The 15,655-nt window shown below is 40.2% G+C and overlaps 1 non-coding gene across 1 annotated transcript; it reads left to right on the top strand.

The window, feature by feature from the left end:
* The first annotated feature begins 1,363 nt into the window (after positions 1-1,363).
* On the top strand, positions 1,364-1,452 carry TRNAI-UAU (transfer RNA isoleucine (anticodon UAU)). Its single transcript is given in 2 exon segments — positions 1,364-1,401; positions 1,417-1,452. It is a non-coding gene; the product is annotated as a tRNA-Ile (tRNA).
* Positions 1,453-15,655: the final 14,203 nt, after the last annotated feature.

Here is a 15,655-nt window from a genome sequence, read left to right on the forward strand (position 1 = left end):
ATAAAGATCTCATAGCCATAACTAGGCAAATAGTCTCGTGAGAAGGAAATGCATGTAGGAGTAAATCTTTTAAAAACACTAGAATAGGGAAGTAGATGAGCCATGAAAAGCGTCAATCTTGGAAACTATCACTGCAATAGAAGTCTAAGCAAACAACCCTCAAGAATCAATGAAACAATACCTCTATTTATTTTGCAACTTATATAGATAAGAAGGAACATGTTGCTTCTTTTTTGCAACAAGTACCATCAAGAATAACTCACTTTGTGACCCAATTTTAATGACTATTATCAACAACAAAAAACTACCCTGGCAAAGAAGACCAAAGGGTAGACAACTAGCTAATTAAGGCAATCCAATGAAACTACCACACACACTGAAATGGACTTAACCAAAACCTTCAATCAAAAAACCACAAAGAAAAATAATCATGGATCCCATTTGGGATTCGAAACGTTGGTGTAAAAGCTCCATTACTGTGGGTTCTCCGATCAAAAATTCAAAAAAAAAAAAAATAATCAATTAGAATAAGTGTAATTATAGTAGACATGACTTGCAATTACACCATGTTGCATCCACTATATTGGTATTAACACCTACAGTGCTTTACCCACGAGGCAACATAACCACATTCACAATAATGGCATGCCATGCACACTTGGTAATAAAGAAATGATAACAACATAAAGGCTATAGATGAAACGTGATGACACCATGTTGCATTGAAAACATAACCCTTGGATGCTCCACCTTCAACCATACCTTCTACACAAGTTAGTGAAACCAAAGCATGCGTTGACCTTATCATAATGATTTTCTACCGCATTGAAACAACATGTCCAAGCTGCAAGATATTGAAATGCCACCCACCTTCATCCATATATTGTGTGCAATGTAGTGAAACCAACACCAATGCAAATAACCACAACTTATTAAACCAAAACACACTAAAATAACACCCACTACCACAAGAAGCTCAAATTACATATATCATGCACAAGGTAGTGAAACCAAAACACATCATTATAATGAGTTCACAAGAATTATGTGCTATTCACTAAATCCTAAATCCCAAGAGCAAAGGCAATTACACCAAACACAACTTGCATCCACTACATTGGTATCAACACTAGCACTTTTTCACTCAACCAATAAAGGCTAATGATACATTGATACATCCATTTCCGTGGTGTATAACATTTAATTTTATGTAATTAATTAGCGGCCGCCAATACATTGCAGTTTTCAATGTGGAACCAAATTCTAATTGACAACATTGTAGAACGCAATGCTTAGTTTTTACAAATTATCTGGTTTGGTGTTTTTGACATGGCATATTTATGTTTTCATAGCCATTGCATCTGGTCCCGTAGCTCAATTGGTTAGAGCGTTGGTCTTATGGCATAAGAGAGACAAAGCCGAAGGTCGCGGGTTCGAGCACCGCTGGGACCAATGTCTGACGATATCATATTTATTATTATAATATTAATATATATATATATATATATATATATATATATATATATATTTTAGTTTCTAAAAATTATCTTAATTTGTTTTTATTTTTATTTCTTTTTCGTTTATTTTTTTTAATTTTCTATTTTGATTTTTCCTAATTTTATCATTTAAAAAAAAATTATGACAACTGTCAATCTGTCAGAGAGAAAAGCATAATGGATTATATTAAGAAAATATAAAGATCTTGATACATGGGATTCGATGGAGCCACAGTCCATCAGAATATTGTTCCATATATGGAGAGCATGATCCACATTCATACAGAAAATAGAAAGATTTTCCTGGATAAAAGCTTGAGAGCCCTCAAAATAGTTTATAAACCAAGATAAATGACTCATGAGAAAGCCTGTGGGAAGCTATTTAGCAGAAAGGATGAGGAACAGAATCTATAGAATCGTCCAAAATGGATAAAAAAACACAGATGATAAACACATGTTGCCTACAAAAAAAAAACGGCCCCCCATATGAAAATTAAAGCCCGAGATTATTCCGATGAGGGCATGTAGCCTGAAATGGAAATCAAAATAGAAGCAAGGGGCCGGCCGGAGTTCTTGAAGATGCAGTCATTCCTCCACGTCCAAAGGAACCAGCAAGTGAGAACAAAAAGGGATCGCCTGGAGGAACATTGGGAGCTCCACCAAGAGAAGGCTTCCTGTACAGAGGAAAAAGTCTGGTGAGAAAAACCAAAAATCAAAGATAGTTCGTACCAGATAGATGAAGATGCGGCACACTGGAAGAACATGTGTGCATTTGTTTCGACTTCGGAGTGGCACATTTGACATCTACCCGGTCCTTGCCAACCCTTTCTTTGAAGAACTTCCCAGGTGAGATTTTTATCTGAGAAAAGAAGCCAAGAGAAAAGGACCATCTTTAGCGGACAGGTTGCTTCCCAAAGTTTGTGAGGAAAGGAAGGAGAAGCCTGCTGATGTCCATTTGTTATAGCTGCATAAATATCTTTGACACTGTAGGATGGAGATGACTTCTCAAGAGCCCAGATCAATTCGTCCTTGAGTCCTGATTGGGAGATACCTTTACCTATAAAGTTGTTGACCGCAGCTTGCCATAAGGGGCGGAGATGGGAGGGTAAAAAAAGTTCCGCCTCGTTTTTCCAAAACTGGGCCCAGGGGAGACCAAAATTTTATAAGTTTATTCCATGTGCAGAGACCCCTGGAGAGGAGGAAGGAGAGCAAAACAGGGGGAATCATTGATTCCAAATTGTACATTGTTCGATCTAAGCCTATGAAGATGTTCGAGCCAGTAGAGAGCCTCCATGTGAAGTTTTCCATGAAAAAAGGGAGAGTCTTTTTGAAACTTCACCAAATTGCAGAACCTGTTCTAATGCCCAACGAATTCCTTCTGTACCAATAAACCATGGATCGTCCTTTGAGGTATTTTTGGTTGATGATGGAACTCCACGGACTTTTCCCATAAATACCCCTTAGGAGCGATTTGCACAAGAGCGCTTTTCCAAAAGATTTCATATGAAGTAGACCCCATCCGCCTTGCTTCTTCAGTGTAGAAATCGATTCCAACTTTATTAAATGGATCTTGGATTGGAGAGTGCTGCCGCCCCATAAGAAGTTTGCCGCCAAAGAATTCATCTTTTTTGAGATAGATGCTGGAAGAAGGAAGAGATGAGCCCAATATACCGCCATTTGAGACAGGACTGCCTGAACCAAGATGAATCTGCCTGCCAGGGATAATAACCTCATCTCCCATCGAGAGATTTTGTTGTAGAAACGGTCTACCAGCCATGACCAGTCCCGAGAGCGATATCCCTTTGGCTTTAAATGAAAACCCAGATAAGTGAAGCCATCCTTTATCTGAGCATAATTAACTCCGAAAAGCGCTGCGATCCATTGTGCTAGGGCTGGGTTGGAACCATTATGATATAGAAGAGACTTTTCCTTGTTTATGATTAAACCTGTAGCGGATTGAAATTTTTGGAGAATCACATATAGACAGACCCATGTTGATTTTTGTAACATTGCAAGAGTAAGGACGTCATCAACAAAGAGGTTGTGAGAGAGGGAGGTGTCCTTGCATAACTTAATGGGCCTATACCTTCCATCCGCCACTGCCTTGTTGATATGAGAGCTGAGGGAGTTCATAACCAAAATGAACAGCAGAGGGGAGAGGGGACATCCTTGGCGGAGGCCTCTCTCAGCTTGAAAGAAAGGAGTAGGGATGCCGTTAATGATGACTGAAAAATTTGCATTTTCAACACACGCCATAACCCAGTTAATTCCTTGCACCCTTAAACCAATTTTTGCCAGAAGGATTCTGAGGAAGCCCCAGTCCACACAATCAAAAGCCTTTTTGAGATCAATCTTTAGTGCTGCAGCATCGATATTTTTGGAGCTGATTGAATAGAGACATTCTTGTGTCAAAGCAACAGCGTCCAAAATGAGCCTGTCTTTTAGGAAAGCATGTTGTTCCTTTGTTATATATGAATTTAGGACCACCTTCAACCGCTCCGCTATTATCTTGGAGACAATTTTGTAGAGAGTATTGCATAATGCGATCGGTCTGAAATCCCCAAGGGATGTCGATTTTTCCTTTTTGGGAATGAGGGCCAAGAAAGTGGCGGCTAAGGCCCTATTTATGTTTCCAGAGATACGGGAGGCTTCCACCATGCGCAGCAGATCATTCTTGAACAGTTCATAAAAATGGGAGAAGAATTCTATCGGCCAGCCATCAGGCCCCAGACTTTTGTCCGATTTGAACTTCTTGATGGTATCAAGCAACTCCTCTTCCACAATTGGCTTGAAGAACTCCTCATTAGCATTATCATCAAACATTACTGGCATCTGGTTCACTGCCCATAGGATATCACTTGGGTCGCTTTCTTGCCTTTTATATTGTTTTTGAAAAAAACTTAAGGCTTCCCTCGAGATTTCCTGATGGGAGTGGAGAAACCCTCCCTTTCCATCTTCAATCTTCCATATGGAGTTCCTTACTCGTCTTGCGCTGGCAAAGTTGTGAAAAAATTTAGTGTTACGGTCGCCCTCCCTGAGCCATGTCGCCCTACTTTTTAACCGCCATGTTGCTTCCTCCTTTTCCAGCAGCGCTTGCTTCCTTTTTTCCAAGGCTCTGATGAGAGTTTTTTGTTCAAAGGATAAACCATTATATAGGACCGAGTTTGAGAGGAGGTCCATTTCCCTTTTTATATCTTGGAGCTCCTGTTTATCCTTCCTCTTCTGTTTAATTTGCCAGTCCTTTGCAGCCTCTCTGAGAAGATGAATTTTCTCTCGAAAAGTAAATAAAAGGGCTTCCTCTGATTGATGAATGTCCCTCCAAGAATTTTTAATGAGCTCATTAAAGGAGTCATTTAATAGATGAATTCTATTAAATTTAAAAGAGTAGCCCATCCTGCGTTCCTTATTTGGCCAGTCTAAGAAGATTGGCTTGTGATCCGAAGAGAAAACATTTCCGGTTCTGGCAGCCGGCATTCCCCACTTTTCGATGATACTGGCATTTAGAATAAACCGATCAATTCTTTTTGCTATATATGCCATGCCAACCCTGCCATTTTCCCAAGTTGGGGCCATTTTCTCAGGAATAATATCAACTAGATTTCGCTTTAAAAGCTCCCTGCGCATTTTATCAGCTATACTGTCCTTTTTCTTGCATTGGCCCCAGCATTCCTCTGGACTGAGAGTCAAGTTTAAATCGCCTGCAATTAACAAAGACTCAATGTCTAAAATTTCATAATCAAACAGCTTATTCCAGAAGGGGAGCCTGTTCCTGTAGGGAGCATAAATATTTAGGATATTAAGGTTTTGGGGCCTTCCTCTGATTGAGGCTGAGATGAGAATCCCAGCACAACATTTGAAAGCTCTTGCTTTGACCCAAAGAGGATCCCACAAGACCACCAGACCTCCGGATAAGCCCTCAGCTTCAGTAGCAGCCATGTGCCAAGACGGGAACATTTTCCTGAAAAAAGCCAAAGACACTATGCTTGGATGCATTGTTTCCTGTATGAAAATAATATAGGGATGAGCAGAAAACAGAGTCTCTTTTAGTGCGAGAAATTTTGGGGCAGCACCTAAACCCCTGATGTTATATGAAATCAGGAAGGTAATTTTGAAGACATGCCAGCCAAACTTGCTCTAAGGGGCTGTGAAACTGACGGTTACAGGATCGGTACATCCACAAGAGACAGATTAGTGACCCCCAAATCAGAGGCAATCGTTCTGCCTCTGAAATGTCGGCTCCCTCCTTTATGCTTTTTTCTGATGCTGATATTTCTCGCTGAGTTGGGACTGATAGAAGGGGAGGAGGGCTTATGAATAGTCAAGGGCTCAAGAAGCGATGGGTTCCGTTGGAGAAGGAAGTCTATATCACTATCGACTCTGTTTACCGGAGAGTCAGACGGGGAGTTGTATGGGGTCGGCGATACCATGGGCTCCTTTCCTTTTTGAATGACAGAGGGAGATCTACTGGGAGATGGCGAGGAGGATGTGATCGGAATGGGGTGAGTTCCCACCACAAAGTCCGTTTTGTTCATAGCCGGAGGAGGAGGTACTGGAGATTCTTCGCACTGCCCCGAAATTGGTGGGCTTTTAAACTCTGTTGCATCCGGGATCAGTGGGAAAGGCGCCGCCGAGTCATCGTGGATCTCCGAAGAAAGGGGACTTTTAAAATCCGCAGCCTTAGGGGACTCAGGATGGGTCTGTGTATTTACCTGAGAGCTTCGATATTCGGTTGTTTTGAAAGAGAACTGATTTTCCAGGTTAACTACATCCTCCGATGGGGATTCCGGTTCCGTAGATCTCTTCTTAACAAGAGGAATCGAGGATGGTCTATGTCTATGGCGAAACCTGCAATTCCTTATGAGGTGACCCGTCCGATGACAAGATGAACATCGGAAAGGAATACCCCAAAAATCCAGTCTCTGTGAGATTTTGAATCCTTCCCATGTAATATCAATCTGGTCAGGGTAGCCTCCCTTATAAGGCTTCTCAATTAGAATCCAAGCGATTCTTTTGTCCTTCTCCCCTCTGATCCATGGATCTACATAGATAAATTTCCCAACTGCATTGCCTATCAAGGAGAGGGTTTCTATAGTCCAAAGCTCCAAAGGCAGGTTTGGGAGTTTGACCCAGATTATACTGTGTGTTGGACTGTTTTTCAAGGGGTCAAAACCCAAATACCATTTCGACAAAGAGAGGAAGCTCCTGCCAGATACCCAGGGTCTATTAAGCACCGTTTCCAGATTGGATTCCTTTTGAAAATGGAACGAGAACCAGTCTTTCATGAGGCAGGAAACTATTGGGGTATAGCCAATGAGCGGGCCCCAAGAGGTTGATATCCAATTCCTCATTTCTTCTTCGTTCATCTCCGGAACAACCAAAGCAAGCTTTTTGAGACTTTCAATCCTTTTGGTCAAAGAGGTGCTGATGACCGAAACAGCTTTTGGGGGGGGGCGTTTTAACTGGAGCTGCATGTTTATGGTGGTGCCGACCATAGTCAAGACCGGCGGGAATCGGGCTCTTCCGCTGTTTTGGGACCCGGTTCGAGTGGGCCATAAGTCCCGGAGGTATCATCTCGTCCATGGTGGCATGCCAACTGGGGTTTAAAGAGGCGCATTCACATGCCTTTTTGGCTTCAATGGCAGCTTGGAATAGGGCCCGCGTGGCAGGGGAGTCACTGTCCACTGACATGTTTGCCCAGAGAGAAAAACTCAAAAGATAGATTTCTAGTACTGCACAGGTACCTGTGCGATTTCCCAGAACAGGACCGATAGAGAGAATACCTGGATGATATGGAGCCTTGCGTGGAAGTAGAAGGGAGACGTACACCTATAGATCATTCTCAGATGATTTTGTCAGGGGCTGATGAGGACAACCGGTTGTCAAATTTAAAGAAGGCCCAGGTTGGAAGCCCGGGACCTCAATTTGGAAGCTCAAGGATGGCACGGATTTTCTACAAAGCCTATCCAGCTAGTACCTTCATATAGCCGGGGGACGGGGCTCTGCCGTCAAATTGGCAAATTGGAGGAGAAGGACAACTAAGACAATTAAGATGATGGGATGATAAAATCTCTTGTAATCTCTGGGAGATCAGAGATCAAAATCAATGCATACAGGCCCACCGGAAATGGGATTTGAAATCTTTTCCGGGAAACAGGGTCGTCGGAAAAACTGAGAGTGGCCTGCAGAGGAGTTCGAAACTGGAATCCTCCTGGGAAGGCAATGGCAGGGTGGATGACCTTTTATGCTGCTGGCTGGCTGTTACAGTCGAAACAGCAGCAGTAAACTTGAATTATACACCACCATTTACCTATACAAAAGCGTATGTCCGAGCATGGGCTATAGACATAGAAAGACTGTCGAAGCTTACTAAAGAAGGTTTTTAGCATTTTGAAAGACAGAAACTAAGGCTGTTCATTTGCTATTACTGTTCTGGAAAAACTAGTGAGAAAAAAGCTAATATATAACGCTATCATTCAGGAAAGCTTTCAGCTAAAAACCAAGTATCATCCGCCAAGATTACAGCTCTAGCATATTAATCCGAAAAAAAACCGATTCAGAGGTAGCATCAGACAAAGACAGTAACACCATTTTAAGAAAAGAGAAAAAGGAAAGGATAAGTACTAACCCGGAGGAGGATGCCACGAGCCCAACGGAGAACAGAGAGCCGAGACCAGGACACCCAGAGGCAGCTTCCCATAGGATGCAGAAGCATGAACAGAAGCAAAAAATGGAAAAGGTGGCGGAGAATAACCTCCGGCCCGTGAGGCCGGAGATGGAAACCGAAGCGACTTCTGCAGTGAGAGATAAATAGCGATTTACTTGTCCGTACCTCCCTTGGAAGAAGACTAGCTATGGCAGGTGTCGAGAATCATGCATGAGGGGAGAAAACGGGAGATGGCCTCCTTGGCAGGTGTCGTAAAACATGCATGAAGGGAGAAAAACGGGAGTCCAGGCTTACGCTAATTGGCATGAGGCTTCATGGGGGGAAGCTGAACGTCGTTGTTAGGTGGGTGTTCAATCCTCAGACATCTGGTTGGAGGTGCTCGCTGGTTGGATGCAGAGATATGTAGGTGCTTGCTGGTTGGTTGCAGAGAAGGTGCTCGCTGGTTGGTTGCAGAGAAATGTATCAGACACTTGGCATCTCCGTTCCCGCGCGCTCTCGCATCCCCGCTCCAGCGTTCTCAAGCACTCAGAAAACCCCTATGGTGTGTCAAGTAGGGGATTCATTCTTACTTGAGGAGATTGAAAGATGGTTAATTAAATTTTATTTTATTTTTTTCCGAAGGTGGTAAAACCTATCAACTCAGGTGTCAAACCAACAGTGAGGACAGCCATCTCTGGCTGCTATCCGCGAATGCTGGGTTTGACTCATCACTGTTAAATAGGAAAACCACGCCACCTGGCATAACCCTGCTGGTGGTCCGTAATCGGGAGCAGGCTCTCACTCCTGCCAGATGCCTCTGGGTCTTGGGCCGTTAACCTGTTTCCTTACGTCCGAGGAAGACGAGCTCTTAGCCAAGCAGAAGCAGTTTTACGGCATACTCCAGGCCGATAATTAAATTTTATTTTATTTGCCTTTTCGTTTTTATTTTTATTTTCTTAATAAATTAGTTTTTTTTTTAAATAAATATATTTAATGTATTGATGAACCTTTTGTTAATAGTTTTTATTTTGGAGTGCATTGAGTGTTATTTTAATTTATGTGATTAGGAGGGATTTTAATTTACTTAAAACAATTCACTCGCTTGTAAAAATCAAGTAGTGTTCTTTTTTCCTTCCTTATTTCATCTTTGAAAAAAAAGAACATGTATTTTTTCCCGGTTTGAAAAAATAAAGAATTGATTTTAAATTTACACCTCTCCTTTATTTCAAGTTAATCGCATTCACTTAGGAATCAAATTAAAAGGATCAATAAACATGTATTGTTTGCCTCCGTTAATAATTAATTTAGAATAATTATAACACCTTTTATATATATATAATTCATTTTTAAAAATATATATATATTTTGGGTGTTTTTAAAAGTAATTAATGTAAAATTTATTTTTCTTAAATTTTTTTAATTTGAAATGTTTCATTAGTTTTTTTTGTAAATTGATGTTTGAGATTTTTATTAAAATAAAAGATTTTACATTGTTTTGTTGATAGGTTTTTCAAAAGGTTTCATCATCAGAGCCACGGGGTCACAAAAATCATCCTCAAGCTATAACATATGAACTAGAACATAACGAACATAAGACATATAGGTAAACAAGAACAACAATAACCAACATAAACGAGAACCAACATAACCAATATCGCAAGCATGTGGTTTCAAAAAACATACAACAATAGTGTGGGCTAGCACCCCATTGAACGTTCGGATGGCACATGGAGAAATGGAAGTAAGTTGACCAAAACATGATCCTTGACCATGAAGCGTCTTATCAAAATCTTGAGAGCAACATGAACCATAGCACGAACCAATCCCTAATGGGTAAGGACAAAACCAGTGAGAGCCACACCAAAATCATGGAACTAAGCATGAACCAACCCTTGCAGAGCTAAGACCAATCATCAAAGCAACATAAACTAACCAAGAAAACATTATGAGCTATCCCATATGGTCCAAGAGGCATTGATAGCCACCAGTAAACGATGCAAAAGGAGCCAACCGGTTAAAACACAAGAAAATCCTAATGCCCAAGAGAAAAGAGTATTGATAACTTCCAAAGGGCTATTTTCTAACACGTTACCAAGTTGCTTAGCCAAAACATGAAGAAATGTTATTGAAGAAACTCCTGGAAAATTCCAAAACATTTCAACTAACATGTAATAGTGTTAATTAGATGAAATAACAGTAAAATTGGGAGGGATGTCCACAAAGGGATGCATATTGTCACCTAGAGGTTCCATTGAAGGAATCATAATGCCACCAAGAGGGTTCGATGAATCTCTTGATGTTGAGTCAAAGACCACGAATCCTTCCACCTTTACCAAACGAACATTTATATCATCTAGACAATAGCGAATGTTCTTGAGAATTCTCTTAATGTCCTCATAACCAGCAAGGAGCTTATAGTTGTCCACTTGTTTGTCTCTTAAAACCATGCGAAACGAGGTATCCAATTGTTGGTGAACCAAAAGAGAATGGAGAAAGTATAATCTCCTTTTCCTTAACCTTCCTGAATTTGGGAGCCAATGAAGGCCCTTATCTCCAACTTTTGAGTTGGAGAAATAAGGGCACTCTCCAAACTCCTGTGCTTCCATTTGACGAATTTCTCGCCTAATTTCTGGAGGTGCTAAGTCGAAATATGAGGTTACGGAGTCCCAAGTGAAAAGTCTCCAGGGTTGTGAATGAGTATGACTAACTCCCCCCTCGGCTAGCCAACCGTTGATGAGGAGGCATGCGAGCAAAAGCTAAACCACCACCCCGATTAGGAGTCAAAATAGCTAAGAAAACACAAGTGATACATGTGAAATTGGAAATGACACGATCAAAGACGATTAGGTCGTCCCCCCCCAACACCCAAGCAGAGGTTTATACCATAATTAAATTAAAGAGACTAAAATACTCAAAGGAAAAAAAGGGCACAACCCTATTACCCCCGATGACAGTACATTGTAGAAAAAAGACCTTTGAAAACCCCAAATTCCACCCACACAGAGAACAAGTTGTAGAGAAATGAATCAGCAGATGAATTGATCTTATGCTTAGATATGGAAATAAGATGGGCGAAATGACAATTAAAAAATCATCTATCCAATTTCTGGGATGAAGAGAAAAGTTAGGCTTATTGAAAGAAACTGAGCCTAAGACCCAGAAAGTATGAACCACCAGTAAAGAAAACAATGGAACCTTAACACTAATACCAAACTGAAAAATTTCTTGGGTACCAAAAAACACATACCAAGACAAGGTAGGGAAACGAGACACCTGCTGATTCATTAGTGTGAAGGGTCGAGCTGAAGAGAACCAACCCCAACTCAAAGACCGCCCCACGTTCAAAATTGTGAAGGAATAACACAAAGAACATCAACCAAACACCAACTGTAACATAAAAATAGCTTCAAATAAAGAGTCCCTTGTCACGTTGAAACCTGAGCGAGGACTGGTCACTCCCCACCATAAAATACAACTATCGTCCATCAAGCAAAGACCCATCACCGCCAGTGCTTTAAATTGACTACCACCAATAGCTCCACCACAACACATTGTATAACCACCACCCTCCACTGTAACAACTCTCTCAACAATTCTCACACAACGGACATCATCAATATACCATAAGCAATAAGGTGAGGAGGGCACCTCACCTTTGTTGTGCTTCATAAACCAAATCCACCACCCTATTGTTAAACCTTTTGAGTATTTAAAATGATAAGACACGAATTGGTTTACGCATGCACAATAACCATGTTGTGCCATGCCGCGTCCAGAAACAGACAAGTGGTGGTCGAGAACCTCATTTTTCATTTAATACCTTCAAGAGTTACACCCCCATTGAGAAATATTTTATTGTTTTAAATGATGAAATAATTTTAATAAAATATATAATTGTTTTATTAACATTATTTCATCATTTAAATTTTTAGTATAATCTTTCTTTTCTTATTTGGATCAAATTGATAAAAATTTTAATGTTCCATTCTAATCTTTATTATAAAACATCCAAATTATTTGGCTACGCCTTCAAGAGTTACACCCCCAACAAGGAATATTTTATTGTTTTAAATGATGAAATAATTTTAATAAAATATTTAATTGTTTTATTAAAATTATTTCATCATTTAAATTTTTAGTATAATCTTTTTTTTCTTATTTGGATCAAATTGATAAATTTTTTAATGTTCCATTCTAATATTTGCTATAAAACATCCAAATTATTTGGCTACACGACTGACAACAACATCTAGCCAAGAAAGGAAACTTAAGACTCCAATCTCGATGTACACTTCCATTTTCTAGGTACACTTCCATTAGAATGATTATTTCTTTTGATTCTATTGTAGGTTGAAAATTGCATCAAATGTATGTGATTTTTTTTTTTTCCTCAATGGAGTGATTGAGGAAGAAGTGTACATAGAATAGCCTCAAGGTTTTGAGGTATATGAGAGGGAGACTCATGTTTGTAGACTGAAGAAATATCTGTACAGACTCAAGTATGCACCTCGAGCTTGGTATTCTTCGATTAATGGATACTTGATGAGTCTTAGTTTTACCAAGAATGACATTGATCAAAATCTACACTACAAGGTTATTGGAGGTGAGCCTTTGATTTTGGAGGATGTTAATGACTTATTGTTAGGATATTCCGACACATAGGAAATAGTTAAGTTCAACTTGGTCTAGTATAGAGTTAGGTATAGAGTTAGGTAAAGTGTGTTTCTTTACCGTTGTACATTTTGTAACTTACAATCCGACGATCACGATATGTAGTGATCCGACGGCTCACTCTCTCCTCGGTATTACCGACACTTGATCCGTGGCTTGACACCTGATTGGTCCATGAGTTCTATTTAAAGCGCATGGAGGGTCATTGTTCGGGAAATCCGTCTATGAGAGAAAGCTTATGTAAATTTTCATTCTTTGATTAATAAATTGCCTGAAGTGGCCACGTTGGCTCAGGCCGTGGACTGTTTCCCTCTTTGAGGGTTTTAACCACGTCAAAAATGCTGGTGTATTGATTTGAGATCTGGTTGTGAGCGGTGTCCTTTTGGTGTTCTTTCTGAAGAACTTACCTTGTAAATTCCTACATGGTATCAGAGCTATTTGAGGGCCGTGTCCGTTGGTGATCCAAATCCGAAGCCGGTAGAACTGCATGCGGCTGTCGTTTCTTAGATCTACTATTTCTGACTGCTTTTGGGCCGAGAGGACTGCTCTGTTGTGTTCGGAGCATCTGTTCCAGTGAGGAACCCCTTTCGTTTCACGCTTAAAAGGTTTCTGGTAGCCCTATCTGCGTCATTTTTAAGATCTAGAGGTATACAGTGTTTATTTGCAGTTTACAGTTATTTTCTCTCTGGTTATTTCGGTTTCTGTTTATTTAGCTTTTTTTTATTACCGGATCTATACCTTTCATTTCTGCGTATGCTCTTTGCCCTGCGACTCTGTGCGATCTGGGCAAATCAGAAACAGAAAGGAAGTTTTTTTTCTCATGCGTATGCTCTTTTCCCTGCACCTTAGTGTGATCTTGGAAAATCAGAAACATTGAGAAAAATATTTAGTTTCCGACTAAAGCTAACTTCGAGCCGTAAGGTTCGTTTTTCTATGCATATTCGTGTTGGGTTTTGTGTTTTTGTTTTGTAGGAAAAAAGAGCTTTCTCAAGGCAAGCACGCAACCCAAGGCCCCCCCCCTCTCTCTCTCTCTCTCTCAAATTTTTTGTATAGCTCAATTGGTTCAAAGCTATTTTAAGAGAGTAGAGGTCTTGGGTTCAAATCTCCTTTTTGTGGGGGCGTTTTTTTTCATTCGCGCAATTTGCCAGCAACTTCAACAATTGTTTTTCAAAAAGCCATAACTTCTTCATCCGGAAGCCTTTTTCAGAGCCATTTTTTTTAAAACAACCTAATTTTTCGAGATCTATCCATTGGAACACTTACTTTCAGCATCTTCAGCTTCAGTTTTTTTTAAAATGGAAATTCCATGCCAAGTCATTCTTGACAGCACTAACTACTTCCAATGGATATCCTACATGGAAGATTTACTTAGAAGTAAAGGTATCTACAGAATAGCCACAGGCCAAGAGAAGAAACCAAAAGATGAAGACAAGGCTGCAAAATGGGAAAATAGACAAGATCAAGCACGTGGTTTGATAGGGATGTCTATTTCTCCTGATCTTAGATTCCATATTACAGAACTTGATACTCCTCATGAAGCATTGGAACAAATCACTAAAGTTTTTGGGATTAAAAATGAAATTTGAGGGTTTTAACCACGTCAAAAATACTGGTGTATTGATTTGAGATCTGGTTGTGAGCGGTGTCCTTTTGGTGTTCTTTCTGAGGAACTTACCTTGTAAATTCCTACACTTATTTGTCAAAAGACATGAGAACATCATTGATTAGTGTAATCGGGAGTTGGTTTCTTAATTTGAGATGAAGGATCTAAGATTAATGCATTATTAGTTGGGATTAGAAGTGTGGCATAAGCTGGGTGAAATCTGACTTGGTCAAGGGAAGTATATTATTAAGATCCTTCAGAGATTTGGTATGATGGAATGCAAGTACATGGACACTCCCATGGTGACAAATCTGAAGAAGTTGCATGATTCTGATTCAAACCTGATAGATCCCTCTATGTGTCTCAATTGATCAGATCCTTGAATTATATGGTTAATACTAGACTTGATATTTGCAATGTAGTGAACATTTTGTGCTAGTTCCTAGTGGAACCTAGGCATGTACATTGGATTGTAGCAAAGCATATATTGAGATATCTATGTGGAACTGTTAGTTATGGTTTGAGATATGTCTCAAATGGTGAAGTACAACTGTAGGTGTTGGTTAGGTAAATCCCCTCTGCGGACAGAGGCGATCCCACTAGCCTAAAACATAACTAGCCACAATCAAACCACGCTGCTACGCAAGTTCCTAGTTATGCATCAAAGGTGAATTAAGAAGACCAACCTGGAGTCCAACGCTATGATTGAAGTAGAGTTGATATTCCCGCTCCCTCGCTCTAGCAGATCATAAACGAACACCTGCACATGCAAAGGAAGAGACAGATACCAACATAAAATCTACCAAGGCACAACTATATTTCAGTCAGAAAGGAAATAAATCAACACATCACCATAATAGACAATGAGATTGGAACTATAATAGCAGTCGCTCATTAATTAATAATAAACAGGAAAAGTTACAACCATGGTTCTGACGTTGAACCTCTCCTGGCTGTGCGAGTAACTATATGTGTCTTGCAATGCATCTCCTCTCCAGCAGCATAACCTCTCTAGCAGTCACTAGCATTCCTTCAAGAACTCAAGAACTCAACATCTAGCACTCCATGACTAACGACTATCACTAGCTTGTCCAATGCATAAGGACAAGCTTATATAGATGAAGAAGGGAGGAGGATACGATGAACCGGGACACCTATTGTGGATTAACATTATCCCCAAAAGCCATTAAAGATGGAGATAGGATAGAGCTCGACATAAGACTGATTTTTTATCCTCAAAAA

The sequence above is a fragment of the Pinus tabuliformis genome, chromosome 1_1 (assembly GCF_031772625.1).
Source record: "Pinus tabuliformis cultivar Carrire ecotype Pingquan chromosome 1_1, CPIR1, whole genome shotgun sequence".
NCBI lineage: Eukaryota > Viridiplantae > Streptophyta > Pinopsida > Pinales > Pinaceae > Pinus > Pinus tabuliformis.